At 43.4% G+C, this 16,971-nt stretch overlaps 1 pseudogene; it reads left to right on the top strand.

Annotated features, from left to right (window-relative positions):
• Window positions 1-16,927, top strand: part of LOC127411038 (formin-2-like) — an 83,552-nt pseudogene extending 66,625 nt beyond the window's left edge.
• The last annotated feature ends 44 nt before the right edge of the window (window positions 16,928-16,971 follow it).

Genomic DNA, 16,971 nt, shown 5'->3' with positions numbered 1-16,971 from the left:
CACAATGGTGGTGGCTGTGGGGATTGAACCAGCAACCTTCTGATTACCAGTTATGTGCTTTAGTCCACTATGCCACCACCACTCCACCACTCTTATAGCACCACCTAGGGTTCTGTGCATGCATCAAGCACTAGAAAGTTAAATCGAGCTTGAGATCATGATCGTGCCTAGAGATTGCAATGGCAAGGTATGCAGTGAAAATGAGTTACAATTTGGTTTGTTCTCACCCAACACCAACTGAATTGCTTCAGAGGACATGGATTTAACCACTGTAGTAGAACGATTAACTTTATACTCCCTTAATGTGTTTTTTGTACTGAATTGACCTATAGAGCTGAAATATTCTTCTAAAATCTTTGGTTGTGTTCTGCAGATGAAAGGAAGTCATACACATCTGGAATGGCATGAGGGTGAGTAAATGATTAGCACCACCAATCAAATGAGTTGCCATGGGTTTAATGAACTGTCCCATAATATATGTAATTTACCTGCACTTTTGATACTTAAGTAAATTTAAAATCAGTTACTTTAATACTTTGACTTAAGTTGTTTTCTCCTGAGCTACTTTAACTTTTACTTGAGTCAATTCCCATGAAAGTATCTTTACTTTTACTCAAGAATGACAAATGGTTACTTTATACAACACTGACAATACGGTTCTATTCATTAACATTAGTAAATGCATTCCTATATATTTACTATGCATTTTCACATTGAGAATAAATTTACTCATGCAAAAGCTGAAAAATGTTGCTTTCAGATATAAGGTGCATTTGGAACTGTTCTGAGACCAGTGCAGACAGACAACACATTGGAGGTTAAGTCATTCACTAAATAGGGAGCAAGGGAGCAAGGGAGCAAGGGTGCATCCTAAAACTTTCTGTGCATTCACTCCTAAAATCCAATCAAAAGTTCAGTTTCAGGCTGCAGATGATGTTTGGATCACTCAACATGTTTGGCAGACATGGGACAATAATAATCAGTACATAGATTCAGAATTTAAGAATGTATAATTTTATTTTAACATAGTTGGCAGTAATTTGATGATGCTGGCCATTACATTTAATTAGAATTATTTATTTAGCTTTACAGAAAATCAGCTGTAATGTCTATTGCATCTCAAAAACATGAATAACTAACACTCCTGGACACATAATAAACTATTTGATGAAAGAAATAGCTTGGCATTACTTAAAATTTGACAGTTTATTCCCATTGTCCACATATGTGGACATACATTTTTAGTAAAACTATTTGCTCTAGATTTATTTATTTATTTTTATTTATTTATTTATTTTTGCTAGTTTATTTGATGCTATTAGTTACAAATCAAAAGGGAAATGGAAAATGCACACATCAGTTACGTGGGGGTCTCAGTAAGTTAAACCTAACTGATAGTTATTTGTGTGAAAGGAAATAAACGTCATTGTTGTTTGAGCACCTCTAGTGGTCATTTCACCAGGAAAGTGCTGCTATACATCCACGAGCCAGGTAATAATCATTTTGCAATAATATAGGTAGAGTAACTTGATTCTCTGAGAACAGGTTGGGAACATTTAAAGGGATACTGTGTTATATGGGTTTGGAACAACAAGGGGGTAAATAATATGATGACAAAATGTAATTTTTTTGAGTGATCTATCCCTTTAAGTCTATGCAATAAGTTTTAGAACTCACTTTGGAACCAGTGCAGTATGAGTCCAAGAGGAAGAGCTGGAAACTGTTAATAACTTTTGTTGAGGGGTGCGAAAATGTGTAAGGATACAGGAGTCATCAGTCGATTTATTAGTGGATCACATGAGACTCTCCAACAGCTGAGAAAAGAGTATGCGAAGTGACATTGACATTACAGCTTTAATGACTTTAGAGACCTGTTCCTCCTCTTCCAGTCAACCGGTATAAGGGCTCAAAGGAATAGCTCACCCAAAAATGAAAATTCTTTCATCATTTACTCACCCTCATATAGCTCCAAACCCATATGACTTTCTCTCTTCCATGGAACACCAAAAGAGTAGCAGAATGTCTGAGGTGCGGTCTTCCATACAGTGAAAGTAGAATAGAACTAGAAAAAAGAAAAAAAAAAAACAAGAAAAAAAAAATAAATAAAAAACAAGCAAGTGAGCAAACTGAAGGTGACTGTGGCAAGGAACACAAAACTCCATAAGATGTTGGTTAATGGAGAAAAATAAAATTGGGAGAAACCAGGCTCACTGTGGGGGCCAGTTCCCCTCTGGCTGACATCATGAATATAATGCCAATATTAGTTATTTTTGTGCAGTGCAAGTCATGGTTCTAAATTTGTAAACTAAGTAAGTGTTAAGGGTCAGTGTTTAAACAAAGACTTTGTATGAACTGTAAGATTAATGACTAATGTCTTTGAAGTCCATCCTGGATTAACTGCAGAAGTTCACATAGATGCATTGTCCTTTGTTAGTTGGCTGATGAAGGCTTTTGTTGGCAGTTAATTCATTGTCTATGTATTCCATTTCAAGAGTGTAGTCCATCAATAAACAAAGGTGATGCAGGCAGAGATCAATGAGGTGCACTGCAGTTCATCGAGCAGGTCATTTCGGTGAGGTTCGGTGGGGTCCATCCTAAGTCCAAGGTTCAGACAATGGCATATGAAGTATCCAATGTCTTACAGTTGGACTTGGCATCAGTTCATCCTCTGAAGTCCGTCGTAAAAGTCTGAAGTGATGTCTGGCTTGCAATGGCTGTAACATGTTGCAGTGGAGTCCGACACCAAGCAGGAATGCAGCTTGATCTGGCCGGCTCTGGTAACCTCATGATATGAATCCTGAGGTTGAGACAGGGAAACAAATAAAATAATATTAGCGTAGATGCCAGTCATTTCAGCACTATAGATTATGAGAAATGTTTCTGAGAAATGTTTCTGGTTCCTGCAGACCTAACTAAAGCAGCCTAATTGTGAGTTGATGGATAAAACATTACAACACATTACAAAATGCATAATAACAGTTCAAATTAATGCACGGATAAATAAAAATAAAAAGTATATTCAATGTAGAGATGCTGCGGTGTGAGTTTTTGACGATTAAATAACCGTCTGAGAAAAAAATTGCAGTTAACCGGTTTTACAATTATATGTACATTTTCTTATTATGCAACAGCACTGATGCAAAAATGCATATCACATAACAATTGTCTAAACATCTAAGTGGACGTATTTCTGGGGGATATGTGGGTGCTAAGGGAAGGCCTATAATAAGAAAACTGATAAATACACACACACACACAAACACACACAAAACATAAAAAATAGGAGGTAATAAGAGATGCTCCAATCTAGGGCACGACACCACTTATTCGAATCCTGAGCTCAGTGATGTGCTAATGTAACCAGAGTGCTTCAAAAGAGCGTAAATGTAAGATTATTGTGGGTGCGCAACATGTAGTTCACAGCATTAATTCTGCATCAATTTATTAAAGTAATCCATTGTGTGTTAGACACCCCAACATAAAGAATTGGCAACAGACTCTATAAAAATACTCTCCAAAACCTTACAAATAAATTGTTGAATGTGATGAATTTGTACAGAAGCAATGCTTTAAATAAAGAGGACGTTTTAAGACACAACTTTTCAAAGTTTAAACATTACAAAAAGTGGCATCATTAACTCATCACTTTAAAATCACCACAGCTGAAAATATTAAACTTACTAGTTTGTTGTTGGATGATTAGTGGAGCCTCCTTGTCAGCAGCCATATCACCCAGCAGCTCTTCCCTGGTTGCCCACTAAAGCTAAGCAGAATTGAGCCTGGCCAGTACCTGGATGGGAGACCTCCAGGGGAAATCAGTGGCTGCTGCAGGAAGAGGTATTAGGGAGGCCAGCAGGTGGTGCTCACCCTGTGGTCTATGTGGGTCCTAATGCCCCAGTATAGTGATGGGGACACTATACTGTAAAAAAGCAGTGTCTTTTGGATGAGACATTAAACTGAGGTTCTGACTCTATGTGGTCATTAAAAATCCCATGGCACTTATAAAGAGTAGGGGTATAACCCTGGTGTCCTGGCCAAATTCCCCCCATTGGTCCCTATCTATCATGGCCTCTAATAATCTCCATCCCTGAATTGGCTACATCAGTCTACTCTCCTCTCCACAAATAGCTAGTGTGTGGTGGGTGTTCTGGTGCACTATGGCTGTTGTTGCATCATCCAGGTGGATGCTGCACACTGGTGGTGGTTGAGGAGATTCCCCCTATACTATGTATAGAAAAGTGCTATATAAATGTAAGGAATTAGTATCCTGTCCCATTTGTAGCATGTTTATCTTTCTATGAATTCTATTGTCTGCTTGTTTACATCCGTCGTCTTCAGTCAGACATTTAAATGCAGCCAAACAGCCAATTTAAGAAGCTTTTTTGATGGATATGAGTCTGGTAGATCGAATTCCTCTGTTATATTTTGGAATTTGTGTGTTTAAACTTCAGTTTCACGTGATTTGAAAGTTCATGTACAGTTCGCAACACCTGGCCATTAAAGCACCACGTGGCATAGCAACAGCCCCAGTACCCACACAGGCACAAGAGTTTTCCCATTTAGGCTTACAAAGTCTTACGAAACACTCTTTTATATTATGTATTTATACATTATGTATAATATTTCTGCCATGTGTAAATAAAGCATTTCAAGGTTTTTAACCGTGGATTCTAAATTCGTATGCTTAAATTAACCGTGATATTTTTAATCGCAGTTAATAGTAAAACTATATAATCCCATCATCCCTTATTCAATGCATACTCTTAAACATGTATACACTGTATCATATCAAACATTCAGAAAAAGCATTAGGGTTAATGTTTCAGAACAAATTGACCCTTTCAGAAAATTACAGTTCTTACCTGCTCATCTGAAATGCCTGTCTGCTTTCCTCACCATGAAAAACAACTGATCATTTCTATGGACACCTTTAAAATCTTCACTGACTCCACATATGACTCATGTGATATATTTCATGTTTTCTAAATTCATATGAAAGTTTTGTGTGGGTAACAGACCTACAGACCGAAATTGCATGTTGTCAGCCACTGACTGTCTGAGTTTTATTCCTGTAGGGGGTGCTTAACCCTTCAAAACCGAATCTTCCATACATCCGCATTTAAATCTAAGAATGCTTTATATCCATTTGGAGACATTTTACAGTGGATAGTTATTTTTAATAAAAACTGATAATTGCAAGGATTCATACCTGTGAATGAAAATCTGCCTCAGCATTATCTATAAAAGCATTTTTAAAAATCCTTATCCAGTAATAATAAATGACTGAGTTCATGCATCCTGGCCAGCGCTGAGAAAATTAACAGGTACCACGTGACACCGCCATCTAGTTGGGCTATACCAACTCGTACAACGGAGGGAAGACTTCAGTTTTTTGTCTCAATGTGACAGACTCACAGCCATACAATTGCAAGGTATCTCATATGAAATTATTGTCAGCATTGATAAAAATACAAATAACCTGTGTCACAGCATTGGGGGTGCCTCCTGTCTCTCCCAATTCTACGGCAGTGGTCTAGACTTAAACTGAGTGAGTGTGTCCCGAACAGTGTTAGGAGCCAAACAGGAAAAGGATCTACCTCCTTTTGTGTATTTTGATATTCTAGGAACTATTAACAGGCCATAATTTTGCGATTGTAATGAACGTGATGGAATATACATGTAGCATGGTAGAAGGTCACTTAAGTACTGTGGAGCGAGACCATTCAAAGCTTTGTATGTAGTTAACAGAATTTTAAAATTAGTACGAAATTGAACAGGTAGCCAATGTAACGATGACAAAATTGGGCTAATATGATCATATTTCTTGGTTCTAGTCAGCACTATAGTAGCTGCAATTTGAACCAATTGAAGTTTATTTATTGAACTTGCAGTACATCCTCCTAGTAATGCATTACAATAATCTAGTCTTGAGGTCATGAACGCATGAATTAGTTTTCCGCATCAGCAACAGAGAGCATGTGTCTTAATTTAACAATATTTCTGAGGTGGAAGAATGCTGTTCTACAAACATTGGAAATTTGATTTTCAAAGGACAGATTGGTATAAAATAAAACACCTAAGTTCTTTGCTGTAGAAGACGATGTAACAGTACATCCATCGAGAGTCAAATTATATTTTAGTGGCTTATTTTTAGAGGTTTTTGGTCCAATAATTAGTACCTCTGTTTTGTCGGAATTGAGTAGAAGGACATTTCTGGCCACCCAATCTTTGATTTCATTGATACACACTGCTAATTTGGAGAATTGTGAAATTTCATCTGGTTTAGAAGAAATGTAAAGTTGGGTATTGTTGGCATAACAGTGGAAACTTATTCCACGATTCCTGATAATATCTCCCAGGGGAAGCATATAAGGAGAAAAGCAGAGGCCCTAAAACTGATCCCTGTGGCACTCCAAGCAACTTTGTCTGCTATACAGTAAAGAACTCCTTATGTGTTCATGGAAGAAAGAAAGTCTTATGGGTTTTGAAAGACATGAGTGTGTGTAACAGTGACAGAATTTAAATTTTTGGGTGAACTATTCTTTTAATCTCATTAGCAAAGCTCATGGAAAAATGTTTGCACTTAGAATATTTGCTCTACAGCAATTTTTTTAACATGATTTTTACAGTAAATGCTTTTGATTTGCTTCTTGATGTTTCATGCCATCAGATAACTAATGTCTTATGTGTAATCAGATTTTGGAGGGTTTATGTTTGTCATAATCTGTGAATGTGTGTGTATGCTCCAAAACAAAGATACACACAAAAAAACATGTACACTTTGACCAACATGAATAAAATTGTTTGGGAAAATTGTTAAATCTGTTTGATTAGAATTGTAACAAATCGGGACCTGGGTAGTTCAGCGAGTATTGACGCTGACTACCACCCCTGGAGTCGCTAGTTCGAATCCAGGGCATGCTGAGTGACTCCAGCCAGGTCTCCTAAGCAATCAAATTAGCCCGGTTGCTAGGGAGGGTAGAGTCACATGGGAAACCTCCTTGTGGTCGCGATAAGGGGTTCTCACTTTCAATGGGGCATGTGGTAAGTTGTGCGTGGATCGCGGAGTGTAGCATGAGCCTCCATGTGCTGTGAGTCTCCACGTTGCCATGCACAGCGAGCCACATGATAAGATGCGAGGATTGACAGTCTCAGAAACGGAGGCAACTGAGACTTGTCCTCAGCCACCCGGATTGAGATGAGTAACAGCATCACCATGAGGACCTACTAAGTAGTGGGAATTGGGCATTCCAAATTGGGAGAAAGGGGGATAAATAAGAAAGAAAAAAGAAAAAAAAAAAAAAAAAGAAAAAAGAAAAGAATTGGAACAAACCACTGATAACCTCCCTATTATAACCTATTTTATTTACTGACAAGCAATTCAAATACACATTTTAGAAGTATAAAACAATAGACTGTGTCATGTTTACAGTGCCTCTGTAATATTTTTATTCACCCAGCCAAGGCAGAATTAGAGCTCCAGGAAAAACAACTCATTGACACGCAGAGGACGTAAGTTGTCTTACTGGGTTAACCTTGCCAAGTTCACTTATTACTGTGTCAAACTGGTTATGTCTCCTGTGTGTGTTTCTCCTACAGTATGTATGTGTGTCTGTGTTTGTGCATGAGCATCCATGTTATACCCTCACTTCTGGTACTAAAAGCACAATTCACTGAGATTGGTCGACGTTGAGTAGATCTTGGCTCTTAGAGTGGAAAGAACAAATATGACAAGTCAATTAACTTTAAAAGCCTTTGTGTTCATTGTCTGAAATGTTGCTCATTCCTGTATTTTCTTCCAAGCGCTAGACTTACATACCAAAAGGTTGCTGTAGGCAAAAAGAAATTGCACTTGTCGTTCTTTATGTGAGAACAATATTTTTTGTAAGCTAAAATTTCACATTTCACATGCTTGAAGTAAGCCAATCAATTTCACAATTCCTTTGTGTAAACTTTCTAATCTTATTTTGTAATATTTTGTTCATAGTGTCGTGCTTTTCTTTGAATGCTTTCCAGTTTTCTGGAGCTGAGCATGTTTTTCTCCATAAAGCCTAAGGCGGGAGAGAAAGAGGTTTCACCAAACACATTTTTCTCAGTGTGGCATGAGTTTTCGTCAGATTTTAAGGAACTATGGAAGAGAGGGAATAAAAGTCTACAGCAGAAGAGGTTCTCATTGCAGTTTTGTCTGTGATTGTCTGTCATTGTAAATTTTTATATCTGTCTTGATTGATTGATAGTTGATTGGTCTAATTTTAAGCGTTCATTTGTGGGGTTTTTTTAGGTTGAAAGCAGCAGAAGAGACTTTCAGACAGGCACGAGAGAAGGCTACTTACAACCTAAACATGCATCGGGGATAGTATGTTAAAAAAAAATATTGCATGCTTTCCTCACACACACACACACACACACACACACACACACACAAACAGACACACACTTAAAAATATAGGTTCCAAAAAGAGTTATTTGCAGGGAACCTTTCGGTGAACAGTTCTGAAGAACCTTTTTATAGTCCAAATAACTTTTTTCCATTTCAAAGAATGTGCAGTGGGAAGGTTCCATAGATGTGGATGAGGTTTTTCATGGAACCATACAGTACATGCTGATAAAGAATGTCCTGGTTACTTTCGTAACCTTCGTTCCCTGATGGAGGGAACAAGACGTTGTGTCGATGTAGTGACACTAGGGGTCACACTTGGGAGCCCCAAACACTTTTTTGAAAAAAAAGGCCAATGAGAATTGGCGAGTGGAATTTGCATGCCACTCCCCCGGACATACTGGTATAAAAGGAGCTGGTATGCAACCACTCATTCAGGTTTTGTGCTGAGGAGCCGAGACCAGGTCCCGGCCATTTCAGTGGGTAGTTCAGCGTTGTGGCAAGAGGGACACAACGTCTCATTCCCTCCATCAGGGAATGGAGGTTACGAAAGTAACCAGGACGTTCCCTGTCTGTCACTCACTTCGACGATGTGTTGATGTAGTGACACTAGGGGTCCCTATACAAAATGCCACAACTATCTGAACTGTGTTACGTGAACTGGTGGTGTGTGACAGGCAGACCGCTGTGTGCCTCATAGCCAGCACACCAGACCATCACGTAACCTCCCCTATCGCTCTTATGAGCGTCGAATGGTCCATCAGGAACAAGTTGACTGCCCAACTATAGGGACAGGCTAGCCCAGCAGAGGTCTATTTCCCTCTCTTTTCTCCCCAAAAAGAGTGGAATTTGTTAACTGACTGGGAGCCATAAGTGTCTGCGTCGGGGGGTGTCCACCGAGACCACACTCCGCCCAAAATGGGGGGGGGGGGGTATTTTGAGTGGAATACGTCACATGGTCTTACCGAGTCTTGTTGGAAGTATGTCATGTGGAGAGGTCCCATGGTACCCGAAGGGGGAGGAGTTTCTATAGAGCATGGCGACCGGGGAAGATGCAGTTTGCCGACAGGGAAATGATTTTGGAGAAAATATCACATGGGGTCGCCTTTGGGGAACCAGCACATGTGGAGCACCTACCTCAGTACAGGGTCTCATTAGCGCACATACTGGGCCGGTCAGCAAGTTTCTCCGCAAACTCAACTGCCAGAGGGCTAAGGAGCAAAGTCATCCAGGGATCACAGTCTGTGAACACGACTGGGAGTCAAGAGCACACGTCTTCACCTCAAGGGAGGGGAAAGGCACTATACGCAAGTGGTACACCCGGCCAGCTGTCCCGGAACTTACCTGCTCGTGCCTGCCAATACACGGGACGAGACTGGCTCAACCCGGAGATTTTAGAACCTCGCAAAGGTGTTGGGTGTTGCCCAGCCCGCTGCTCTGCAGATGTCTGCCAAAGAGGCGCCACTGGCCAGGACCCAGGAGGCCGCCACACTCCTGGTAGAGTGGGCTCGTAACCCCACAGGGGGTGGCACGTCCTGAGCCTGATATGCCATCGTGATGGCATCAATGACTCAGTGGGCGATCCTCTGTTTGGAGACAGTGCTTCCTTTCCGCTGTCCACCAAAGCAGACAAAGAGCTGCTCGGAGCTTCTAAGGCTCTGCATGTGATCCAAATAGATGCGTAAAGCTCGCACCAGACACAGCAATGCCCAGGCTGGTTCTGCCTCCTCCTGGGGCAGCGCTTGCAGGTTCACCACCTGATCCCTAAAAGGGGTTGTGGGAACCTTGGGCACATAGCCCGGTCGGGGTCTCAGGATCATGTGAGAGTAACCCGGACCGAACTCCAGGCATGATTTGCTGACAGAGAACACCTGCAGGTCCCCTACCCTTTTGATGGAAGTGAGCGCAGTCAGGAGGGCAGTCTTCAAAGAGAGTGCCTTAAGCTCAGCTGACTCCAAGGGCTCAAAGGGAGCTCCCTGTAGACCCCGAAGGACTACAGAGAGGTCCCACGAGGGGACGAGGTGCGGTCTGGAGGGATTCAACCTCCTAGTGTCTCTCAGGAACCTGATGATCAAGTCGTGCTTCCCCAAGTACTTACCATCTACTGCATCGTGATGAGCTGAAATAGTGGCTACATACACCTTCAAAGTGGAGGAGGACAGCCACCCCTCCAGCCTCTCCTGAGGGAAGGAAAGCACCGATCCGACTGCGCATCTCTGGGGGTCTTCACGTCAGGAAGAACACCACTTAGCGAACAGATGCCACTTTAAGGCATACAGGTGCCTCTTAGAGGGAGCCCTAGCCTGAGTGATCGTGTCTACCACCGCGGGTGGTAGGCCACTTAGGTTTTCCGCATCCCGTCCAGGGGCCAGACGTGGAGATTCCAGAGGTCTGGTCGCGGGTGCCAGATGGTGCCCAGCCCTGAGAAAGAAGGTCCTTCCTCAGGGGAATTCGTCGGGGGGGCAGTAGGTTTCTACTAGAACAACCTGCTCCTTGTCCTCCCTGACCTTGCACAGGGTCTGTGCAAGTAGGATCACTGGGGGAAATGCATATTTGCGTAGACCAGGGGGCCAGCTGTGTGCCAGCGCATCTATACCTTGGGGTGCCTCGGTCAGGGCGTACCAAAGCAGGCAGTGGGAGGATTCCCAGGAAGCAAACAGGTCTACCTGTGCTCGACCAAATCGACTCCAAATCAGCTGGACCACCTGAGGGTGGAGTCTCCACTCTCCCCTGAGGGTAACCTGACATGACAGCACGTCCGCTGCGGTGTTGAGGTTGCCCGGGAGATGAGTTGCTCGTAGCGACTTGAGGCGCTTCTGACTCCAGAGGAGGAGATGGCGGCGAGTTGTGACATGCAACGGGAGCATAGACTGCCTTGATGGTTGATGTATGCTACCGTCGCTGTGTTGTCCGTTTGGACTGACACGTGCTTGCCCTGGATCAACGGTCAGAACCTCCGTAGGGTGAGCAGTACTGCCAACAACTCTAGGCAGTTGATGTGCCAACGCATCCGCGGGCCAGTCCAGGAGCCGGCGGCTGTGTGCCCATTGCATCCGGTGCCCCAGCCCGTCTTGGAAACATCTGTTGTAACCACGACGTGCCTGAAGACCTGCTCTAGGGGAACCCCTGCCCGTAGAAATGCAAGGTCGGTCCAAGGGCTGAAGAAGCGGCGACAGAAGTCTGAAGCCAGTGCTGAAGCGGTTCAGACAGTTTAGCACCGACTGCGCACTCTCGTTCGTGAGGCGTGCTGTCATCGAGACTGAGTCCAACTCCAAACCGAGAAAAGAGATGCTCTGAACCGGGGAGAGCTTGATCATTTCCCAGTTGACCCGAAGCCCCAGTCGGAGCATGAGGTCCCTGTCTGCGCACTGCAACTCTCGAGAGTGAGCTAGGATTAGCCAGTCATCGAGTTAGTTGAGGATGCGGATGCCCACTTCCCTTAGTGGGGCAAGGGCTGCCTCTGTGACCTTTGTGAAGACACGAGGGGACAAGGACAGGTCGAAGGGGAGGACCTTGAACTGGTATGCCTGGCCTTTTAAGGCAAACCACAAGGAAGGGTCTGTGTTGAGGTAAGACCAAGACGTGGCAGTACGCGTCCTTCAGGTCTACCGCCGCAAACCAATCTTGATGCCGGATGCTCGTTAGAGTGCGTTTTTGCGTAAGTATCTTGGACAGGTGTCTGTGGAAAGCCCGGTTCAGTACTCGCAGGTCCAGGATTGGTCGCAACCCACCGCCTTTCTTCGGTACGATGAAGTAAGGGCTGTACAACCCTTTCTTCATCTCAGCTGGAGGGACAGGCTCTATTGCACCCTTGCGCAGAAGGGTAGCGGCGTTCTCGCCCTTCACCGAGGTGAAGCGGATGTCGCTGAACCTGGGCGGACGCCTGGCGAACCGAATCACGTAGCTGAGTCGGACGGTCTGGGTCAGCCATCACGATGGGTTGGAAAGCGCGAGCCATGTGGCCAAACTCCGGGAGAGGGGGATCAAGGGAATGATCACGTCAGATGTACCGGCGGGTGGGGCCTTGAGGTGGGGCGAAGCTCAAGGTGCCACGTTGAGGGGACTCGAGCCCCGTGGCCGTGCTGAGTCCAGAGACATCGAAGCACTTACCTGGCTCCTGCCGCCCACCATAATATTGGCCGAGGAGGGGGGAGGAGGAATCTCGTCCCCGTAGTCCACTGGAACCAATCCCGTGTGGCCGTTTTTTTGCCACAGCTGGGCGCACAGGGGTGGGGGGGGTCCGCTGCTGGAGCGATACCTGCCAAAATAGGATGGTGGACGGTGGTCATGGCCCAGGAGACAAGGGAACCATTCTTTTGTCAGGCTTTTGGGTGCCGCAGCCTCCTGGGCATGCAGCGACAAAAGATTCTCCTCCCAGCACTCCACCAGGGGATGGAGTGGTCTGTCAACCAGCCCCAGAGAAGTGGGTCTCCTCGCCCCTGGGTCGCCTGTCTCGTGGGCACTTCGAAGCCTTCCTCAGATTCTTAGCGGGCCGCCGCGAGACGGGTGGCGTCTGCTTCCTGCAGAGGGCTCCACAGCGGAGCCGGGCCACGGGGGCAGGCTGTGGTGGAGCCGGTGTTGTTGCTGCAAGAGGACGCCCTTGCCGACAAGCAGACAGGGTGTGGGGTCTTAAGCCGCGCCGGGGCAAGATATGTTGTAAGGCCTCCATCTGCTTCTTCACCACCGAGAACTGCAGGGCAAAGTCCTCGATGGCATCGCAAAACAGGCCAACCTGGGAAATGGGGGCATCAAGGAAACGTGCCTTGTCTGCCTCTCCCAATTTGACCAAAGGTGGCGCTCCTGGACCACCAGGGTGGACATCGCCTGCTCGAGAGACCGCGCCGTGACCTTCATTGCCCGGAGAGCGAGGTCGGTCGCAGAGTGCAGTTCCTGCATCAATCCAGGGTCAGAACTACCCTTGTGCATTTCTTTTAGCGCCTTGGCTTGGTGTACTTGCAGGAGAGCCATGGCATGCAGGGCGGAGGTGGCTTGTCCAGCGGCACCACAGGCCACGGTCGTCAGGGACGATGTAAACCTACAGGCTCTGGACGGGAGCTTCGGGCGCCCGCGCCAGATGGCGGTGCTCTGCGGACACAAGTGCACCACAAGCGCCTTATCCACCTGGGGGATCACCGAATACCCCTTGGCCGCTCCACCATCGAGGGTAGTGAGAGCGGGGGAGCTGAAAGACCGGGACCGGGCAGTAAAAGGTGCCTCCCACGATCTTGTCAGCTCCTCCGGGAAAAAAGGAATGGGGGCAGGGTTTGGCCGTGGGCGGCGCCCTGAGCCCAGGAACCAATCGTCGAGCCGCGAGGGTTCAGGGTTCCACTCTAGCCCGACGCTCGTGGCCGCCCAGGAAAGCATGTCCGTCATTTCCACATCGGCGTGAGGATGGGCGACCGTTCCTGAAGGAGGAAGCCCAGCCGAAGCCTCTGAAGCAGACTGGACAGGCCCACTCTCCGATGTTGCGCTCGATAACTCATCGTCTTCCCGAGCTCCGAACGAGAAGCCGAACTGAGACGAGCCGGCGGACTCATGTGAGAGCTCGATCGGGGCAAACCCGTAGGTAGAAGGACCGGTGCAGGGAGCCACTGGGAGCGACTGCAACGTTGCCATGGTCATGTTCTCGCAATGAGGACATGAATCATCCATGAACGATGTCTCCGTGTGGGCAGTGCCCAGACACGTAAGACAGTGATCGTGGCAGTCAGAAGCGGAGAGATAACGACCGCAACCAGGAATAACACACAAACGGAAAGGCATCTTTAAAAAGACATTCCGTGTGTGTGCCACACTTTTTGTGAATGAAAATATACTCTTTTAGAATATACTCTCTTATTTTCACTCTGCCGAAGTGCCCAGGGGCGTTCTCTGCACTCCACGGGTGCAGAGGAGGAGAAGCCGCTAAAATGCGCCATAAATCCAGCAGTTTTAGGTGCGTCTTTGGAGGGAATTGAATTCAGCGCACTGAATACAACCACTCGGCTCCGAAGAGAAAATCTGAATGAGTGGTTGCATACCACCTCCTTTTATACCCGTATGTCCAGGGGAGTGGCATGCAAATTCCACTTTTTCAAAAAAGCTGAGGTGTTTGGGGCTCCCAAGAGTGACCCCTAGTGTCACTACATCGAGTGAGTGACAGATAGGGAACCTTTATTTTTAATATTCACACAAACACCCACTCAATACAGCCACATGATTACCTAGATACCACAGTCATCATAGAAATAGGGCCCTATTTTAAGAGTGCTAGTGTTAAGCGCAGCGCTATGTCATAAGTCATAAGTCATAAGTGCAAAGTCAGTGGGCATGGCCATGCATGAGATTTTGGTGTTTTCGTGCAAGCATGTGCTAAGTCTAGGCACAATTGGGTTTAGCGAAATCACCCGCACAATGTGCAAATGGGCTGGATCAAGTGCAGTTTTCTCCAGTTATTCCACCGTCTGCATCCTATTATATAGTCCATTCCCTCAAACACCCATGATATAAACAAAAACAGCACATTCATAAGAAGTTGGTAGTGTAAATGGACTAGAAGAAATGAATTAGAAGAATTGAAAATTACATTATTGTGTGCATTAACTGCACAATGATTGTTGGGCATATTTCTATGACAGTGACACACTTTGCAATAACATTGCAAATTAGATCATAAATACAATTGTAAATTTAGACATAAAATTAATAATTGAAAATTATTTGTGTTAAACTATCTAGAGTTCATGATTTATTTTTCAATTATTAATTTTATATATATATATATATATATATATATATATATATATATATATATATATATATATTATTATTATTATTATTATTATTATTATTATTATGTTTAAGATCAAACATCTTAGCGCAATGACCTATTTCTCAGGAAAATAGTAAATTGCTCTGTGCGCCACTTCATTAACATACAATACACCCACAATTTGCACGCATATTGTTATTAGAATTAGTGTGCTCATGAAAATAGAGCCCATACGGTGTACACCATAATTAGAAGTGATGAATAACTTACCTTTACCAGTGTAAAATCTAATTGCAACCATTATCTGTTTCTCTGTTTCTCCTTACGTCACACAGAAAGCCAAATTGGGACAGAAGATGTACGTTTCTGCCATAGACTACCTAAACCCACAAAACCCTTTGCGTCCACTATTCTTTATTTGCTTGGTCTCCATATACAACAATGAGCATAACTATGAGATTATTGAAAGATATGATTTATTTTTTAGTAAATGAATCTGGACATATTTTTCAGAGTTGTTTAGTTTTGTGTAAAGACAATCAAAGCTTCAGCCATTAAACTAGACAATGTAACCTATGTTTTACAAAAGCGCATGCTGAACAGTGTTGTGTAAGTTACTCAAAAAGTATTTCACTACAAATGACTAATTACTTCTCTAAAATTGTTAACAGATTACTGACTATACTGATTACTTCATAGGAAAAGTAATCAATTTACTAATTACTTTTAAGTTACTTTCTAAGACAATGTTTGTTTGTTTTTGTTTTTCAGTCAATTAACTCAAATTAATGTACATATTTTCTCCTTGTTCATTGTAAGGATGAAACATGAGGTACTGATTGTATGACTTGTTTGCAACAATGACCCATTAGAGACATAAGTAATTCATTGAAAGACAGTAACTGTAATCTGATTACAATAATTTCAAATGTAGTGTCACTATTTTTTGTACTAAAAAAAGTCATTTGATTCCAATAATTAATTACTTGGTAATCAGATTACACCCAACACAGATGAAGAATATATTGTAAAACCAACAAAATATGCAAACTTTTTTATATTTTCTACAATAGTTAAGCAGGATAATCTGTGGAATTCAGCAGAATGGATTGAAATATGCTAAAATATACTAAAAATTAAACTGCACTCTAATTTGAAGCTGAAAGCAAATTAGACCTGCTATTAATAAAGAACCAGATATATAGCGGGTGCAGATTCCATGTAGGTCGACCAATGATGGAATTTGACCTGGAATAACTTGTTTTAACAGGAGCACAGATTACATTCAATTCCATTTCCAATTTGAATGCTGACCACTGGATGTCACTTACAAGAAACTGAAACCACTGAATAAATAAAGAAAACATGACAATATCTGGGTCTAGTTTGGTGCTCCACCACCTGCTTGAAGTCTTAAAAGAGTGTTAACTTATTTTAATAGTTAATATAAAGGCTGCCACAGTCTGCTGTTATGGGAACAAGTAAGTGATCAGAAAAATCAGACAAACACTTTGGAATAAGCATGGAAGAATATTGGAAAAGTGAAATTCAGTATTATGCATCCTCGGTGTCATCAACGAGTGTTTAACTAGCGCAGCCTGTAATATATTTTTTTTGTTTGTTTGTTTCTCTGTTGCAACTGAAGTGTGAGGTGTGTTTAATGTAATGAGTTGAGAAATGAATGCAAACATTATGACTCGTTTTTATACAATGATACTGTTCTTCAATTTGATCCGTCAGTATTGTGTGTACAGCAGTTGTCAATAGTTCACAATGTACAATAACCTTTATAATTTAGCTGAATTTATTTTTAATTAAAGAGCCAGACATCTTTGTATTTCAT

The sequence above is a fragment of the Myxocyprinus asiaticus genome, chromosome 20 (assembly GCF_019703515.2).
Source record: "Myxocyprinus asiaticus isolate MX2 ecotype Aquarium Trade chromosome 20, UBuf_Myxa_2, whole genome shotgun sequence".
NCBI lineage: Eukaryota > Metazoa > Chordata > Actinopteri > Cypriniformes > Catostomidae > Myxocyprinus > Myxocyprinus asiaticus.
Note: the sequence above shows the minus strand (reverse complement) of the source record. Positions and strands in the feature narration are given on the sequence as shown.